Here is a 6280-nt window from a genome sequence, read left to right on the forward strand (position 1 = left end):
TCTTGTGATGGTATCACAGTGACTGCTTAAATATTTCATGTCTGTTTCCACAGTGAACATTGTACAGAGAAACTCATTAGTGTCAGGATGATTCTGTTGTGAGCAGATCAAAGATGAATTCTCACAATCTAGGCATTGTTTTCACATTGTTTCTAGATCAACATACAAAGTATATTTGTCTTGGTGATGGATCACACCTATTACACTCTCACATTTTCCACAAAGAGTATTATTCCTGAGCAATACTACAAAATTGGGGGGTTTTAACACCTAATTGTTCCTTTGTTTTTACAGCATGACATAAAATGCAGAGATACATATGCAACAAGCATATACATGTGTATGTATGTGTATGGATTTAAGGAAACTGTTTTTTTTCCATATGCAGGAACACAATCTCTCAAACCATGAGAGTATGCATGTCTTAAATTTGTGTGTTTTACGCCCATACATAGGCTTGATTTTAATGATTTAGATCACCTTAGTCCTAAATCCAAAATCTAACCATGTCCTATATGCCTATTTACTCCTTCCATCATTTCAGTAATTCTTTTTTATGAATTCCACTTTATAAAAAGTCCACTTACAGTTGATGTTGCATACAAAACTGAGGTAGGAAAGAGGGAAACATCTAGATAATTTGCTTTCCACTGCTATTGTGTCATTCTAGTTATAGAGAGTCTGGTAATTAGTTACTCCAAAGACATTTCTTAGGTGTTAAAGTGAACCCAGAGCTTCTTGGAATGAGATTTTAGAAATGCTGGGAATAGAAATGATAAGTGGTTAATTCTGTACATCATTCGCAAACACAAATTGGTTTAAATTCCTAGCACCGAAAGAAACTTCCTATAAGCCTTTCAAGCTACAGGTGTAAAATTAATCAGAAAGTTATCTGACTTAAAATCAGAAATGTTACCTCACAACCTTTTAGAATAAATGCAGATGCAAAGTCACAGACAATAAAAGGTGGGACCAAATCTGTCAACACATTTATGCATTTATGGCTAAGTATAAGTGGTTTCTCACATAAAATTAAACAGTGTAGAAACTGATAAATATGAATGACTGTATGATGCTGTTTCAAAAGCAAATACTGCTGAAAATATGATACCACTCAGGATATGTGGTTACTTGTACAATAAACTTCTTTTAATTTTGAAATTTAATATGACATTCTAGGAAGTTCTACAGAGTTTTGAATCCCTGTAAAGTAAAAAGCAGAAAGAATGGAAATAGAAGGAAGTAGAGCTAGAATACAGAAGAATGAAGAATAATTTAATCATGCCTTATTACGAATCTGTACATAAAACATCATAACTTGAACAAATTTGGAAGGGATTAGAACTGCTTCTCACTTTTAGCTATAATATCCTTAAGAAAATATCATCATACCAAAATTAATCATTTTCAATGAATATTTAAAGTGATTTTGAATTCAAATTGCTCATTCTTTGTAATCCATTACTTCATAGGTAAATTGGTTAGAATAGGTTCTGTCAAGCCATCTAGTGCAGATTATCATATAACACAGTTCCTTAAGTGTCATCCAGATTAAACAAATAGATTTCCTATTTTGAAGCAAAAAAAAAAAAAAAAATCTGTCCAAGGATAATAATGGATGTATCTGCTCAAAATAACAACAAAACAACAAAAAACAACAATGATATAATAATAAAGATAATAATGATGATAATGATGATGATGATGATGATAATAATAATAAATAATAATAATAATACCTCAGCATTCACAAGGAGAATGAAATTAAAGAGTATCTTTGATAGCTGCATTTCAGTAGAACTAATTACAGCACCTGGGATACATGTAAGACACCTTTGTAATATACTGAATATTAAGAACGAAAGAGTGGTTTATGCACACAGATGTCAAAGCAGGATAACAATCTGCACTAACAAAATGTTGTCATAGTTCAGGCCATGATTGTTCCTCTTGGAAAATACTTTACAAAATCTATACTTGTCGTGAGTTCCTATTGAAACATATTTTCCAAACTCTATGCTTGTCATGAGTTGAATCTGCTGCTGATATTCAATACCATGCTGCTGTCATGCCAACTTCAAAATGAAAGTGCTGGCTGGAGAGAAGTATTGTGGGGACTGAAGTTCAGATTGTACTGTGAAAGGCTTCCTGTTCTAGTTATGGCTTTCATTTTCTGGGTTTAGAGTCTTTTCCACTGGGCTGACTGCAGAGCAGGGGTTGCGGGGAGGCGGTAGGTCACTGGCTTCTGCTGCTGCTTCTGCATTTTGCTGCACTTTTATTCAAATAGACTAAGGTAATTGTGCATGGCATGATCTCATTTCCAGTAGAACTCTTTATCTCAACCTGGAGGGATTTTTTAATGTTCTTTTCCCTCCTGTCTGTGTTGGGGGAGAGAGTGTGTGAGTGAGGGCTGTGCTAACCCAGCACAGTGCTCTAGTAAATAAATAATGTTCTTTCACAATATCATTATTAAATTAGTAAACAGATCTCTTAGCAGCTCTTAAAACAGACTTATTAATTAAGACATTATAAGAAGTTTGCTATTCCAACTGACTGCCAATTCTTTCTTTAGGCAACTGATTTGATAATAAAGGTTTTTTTAAAAAAAGTTTATCTTCATTACTTGATGCAGTAAGAGAAAACAGTCTCTACTCTCATTAAATATATGCAAAGATTTCACAGTCCTGGGAAATGAAAAATAAATATTGATATTTTACATCATGTTATTCATAGAGTTGATGTGTGAAACCATCACATGCTGTGTTTCTACTTAATCTTTCAGGTGTCTCCAGAATCTGCTGAAATGTCAGTACATTTTTCAGTGTCGTAATGAAGTAAAAGTATATTGTACCAGGAGTTTGTTAAAGAAGATGATGGATATGCATTATGCACCAACATGTGCATGAGTTCTTGTATTAAAGGTAGTGTGAATTAGGTTTGCTCCTTCCTGAAAATCTAAAATTTATTTTCACTCCTAACTATAAATTTTCAATCTAAAATGTAAGAAAGTTTCATATCCTGAAAGCCCCTGTGATGACAATAAAAGGAAGTTTATTCACAGCAGTCAAGTTGCTGGCTCTAGATGGAAAAAACATTTTTGCAGTCATAAAATTTCACAAATGGTGTTTGAGGGAATGTCCTTAAAAATTTCTCTGCACCTGAATAGAGGAATTTTTATTTTAAGAGTCTTCCACATGTTTATAAGACACATGACTGAACAATAAAAATGGACAATCAATTTTTAAGTTTCATAAATTACTTGAATTTAGATAGAAAAAATGAAGCAAATAGCCAAAAAAAACCCCCAAACCCTCTGTGAAATGTAGTTTTAAAAGTAACATTTAGTAACAGCAGGACCAACAAATGACATCATCTGGAAGTAGTAGCTTGGGCAGTTAAATCTGAATGAATCATGAACTTTCTTCAGGTTTAGGATGCAGATTCAAGCTCAACAAGTATTTGGTCTTTGCACTGACAAAGAGAAGAAAATATTGAAAATCAGAGAAAAAGTAAGTTGATTAATGGAAAGAAATTTATAGAATGGAAATAATTATAATCTAGGTGAGCTAAAAAAATAAAATTACTTAATTCAGTTTCGTTAAGGAAGTTGGATGCTGCCATTTGAGAATAGATTTAGTCAGAAGGTATCTGAATTCTGTAGTTTGAAAAATCTTAGAACAAAGTAGTAAGAATATGAAAAGATTTACTAAAAAAAAATTGGAATGTGCATTCTAGATTTACCAATCACAATATATTAACAAATTGCAAATGTTTTGGGTTTTGTTTTAGATATACTATATACTATATCTATAGTATCTATATACTATAGATATACTATATACTATACTTGGACTAGAGCAGAACATCTCTTTCAATTCTTAATGGAAAAAATTGTGAAGATGGGATTATAGATGGATTAAAAAGCAAAGGAGGAATAACAACCTGAAGAGAAGATAATGGATTTTGAAAGACCAACTATCAGCTGAGTGGTATTTCACAAGAACATTTATTTTCTTTTAAGTATATTTATCTAAACCACAAAGGATGTGATTTAGCCCACAGAATATGTCATTGTATGAATTCGTGAAGGGTTTTCCATATGTAGAGTATTGCTATATACAGGAAGAAGTAACTGCTGAGATAACAGGTATTTGAAGGTGTAATACAATTGATAAACATGCAGAATCATATGTTTCAGATCTAATAACATCAGTCTAGTGTAATAACATCAGTCTAGGAGCTTATCTACAGAAACAAAGAGAAGAAAGGACTTGGATTTTGTTCATTGATTACAGAATAATTTCTACCTGCTAATGTGATATAGCTCTAGCAGAGGCAAGTAGAAATGGATCCTTTTGTAAAATTTAGTCCAGCTTACCTTTCTTCCAGAATCTGTATATAAACCAGGTTATCTGTGCTCCTGAGGGAAGAAAAGAAAAACAAAAAAAAGGACTGATACAATTCAATTGCCCTAAACTGGACTTGGGGAAAACTATGTATTTATACCTGCTTTAAATGACCATATCCAAATTATGTCCAGGAAGTCAAAGTTGAAACTCTTTCTCTGAATTCCTACTGGGCTGTGTAAATACAGTTTGAAACACTGTATCTGCAAACATGCCTTTATATAAAATAAATTAGAACACACTTTGTAAAGAAATAAAAATTTGGTAGTCACATTCAGATTCTCCTTGATGAACAGTAATGTAATATTTTTTAGGTTTTCTCCAGCATTTTGCCCATTCTTTGTCATTCTAGACACATTGCCTCAGTGAAAGAAACCAGAGTGACGTTTCTGGTGTCCAGTTCAGCTGTGGAATTCAAAGTCTGCTAACTACTGAGACCAGCAGATCCTGCAGAAATGCAAACTGAATGAAAAATTTAATCTGGGGTGAGATGAAAGTTCTTAATGATCATTTGTTATTTGAAATGAAATTTTTTTTTCCCAATAGCATAACTTGCTAAAATAAAAGTTTACTATGATCATATTTTTCACTGTGAGAGACTGATAATTCAAAAATCATTAAATTTGATCTGAATCTGTGGATAGCATGAACATACTTTTATCTGTGCTTATAGGAAGAAAATGAAAACTAGTTATTGCATTGCAATATTTAATAAGAGCTATCTAAAACTATAGGCATGTTGTTGAAGTGGCAACAACACAAATCAGACCCAAAATGTAGGTCTGTTGCAAGCAAGTATTACCCAGCACTCTGACAGACCAAAGTAAATTACAAGTTCAGATGTCAGGTGGGAACCTACTATTTTTTACAACTAATTCTTCAGTTTTATGAATATTCTTGTGCAAACATTCACTCACATAAAGCAGAAAAACTCTCACTTAAGGGTACCCAGAACGGGGATCAATCACCCAAACTGTTGAGGGCTCACTCAAGGATATGTCCAGAAGAAAGTTTCACTCACAAAAAGGGGGAGGCTGAGGACTCTCAGTCCTGGGAAATTTCCTTGGACAGCATCCTAATCCAAGGGGAGAGTCCCTGACTGCAGATCCACTGCTCCAAGAAGGACTGACTCAAATCAGGTTTCCATCAGGGCTTGTATACACTGTAGTCCAGTCTGAACTGTGTTCATTCTAATTAACTGGCAGCAAGGTAATGACAAAGACAAGCTAAGCACCTTAAACAAGGTAGCCAGGTTTTAATGTCTGTGAAGCCTGGATCTTTATTAGGTCCTTGGTAAGCTCTGCTGGGTGGCTGCATCTGTCACAAATGTATATTCAGGAGTCTAATTTGTAGCTTGATAGTATTCAGTTTCTCATGTCAGTATATGGTATAAGTGACCTTCATAGTTTGCACTACAAGATTCTTCATGAAAGATGAACCGGGTTCTGTGCTTCACAGTTGAGATTATCTTTCAGCCAGATAAAGATTCAGTGGATGCAAAACCTGACACAATAAAACACAATTGTCAAAATTGTTTACAGAACTGCAAAGTGAATTTAAACCTATTAGATGAACTGGGAGGGAAAAAAAAGTTTTTGTAGCTGAAGTGCATTTAACTAAAACAAACAACAAAGTTTCAATAGCAAACCAAAGCCAGATACACACATCTTGTATAGGTACTGAAACGAGAATGCTCTTAGTTTCCTATTAGTTACTGAGTGTTCATACATTTTTGTATAGAACTCACTACCTTCATAGTTTCATGATTATTATGTCGCTGCATTTCTTCATTTGTTAAGAAAATAAACAAACCAAACACACTTACAAAACTCAAAGGCAGGTTAGAAAACTCAACTGTTTTTTAAGCAAGTGTT

The sequence above is a fragment of the Indicator indicator genome, chromosome 3, assembly GCF_027791375.1.
Source record: "Indicator indicator isolate 239-I01 chromosome 3, UM_Iind_1.1, whole genome shotgun sequence".
NCBI lineage: Eukaryota > Metazoa > Chordata > Aves > Piciformes > Indicatoridae > Indicator > Indicator indicator.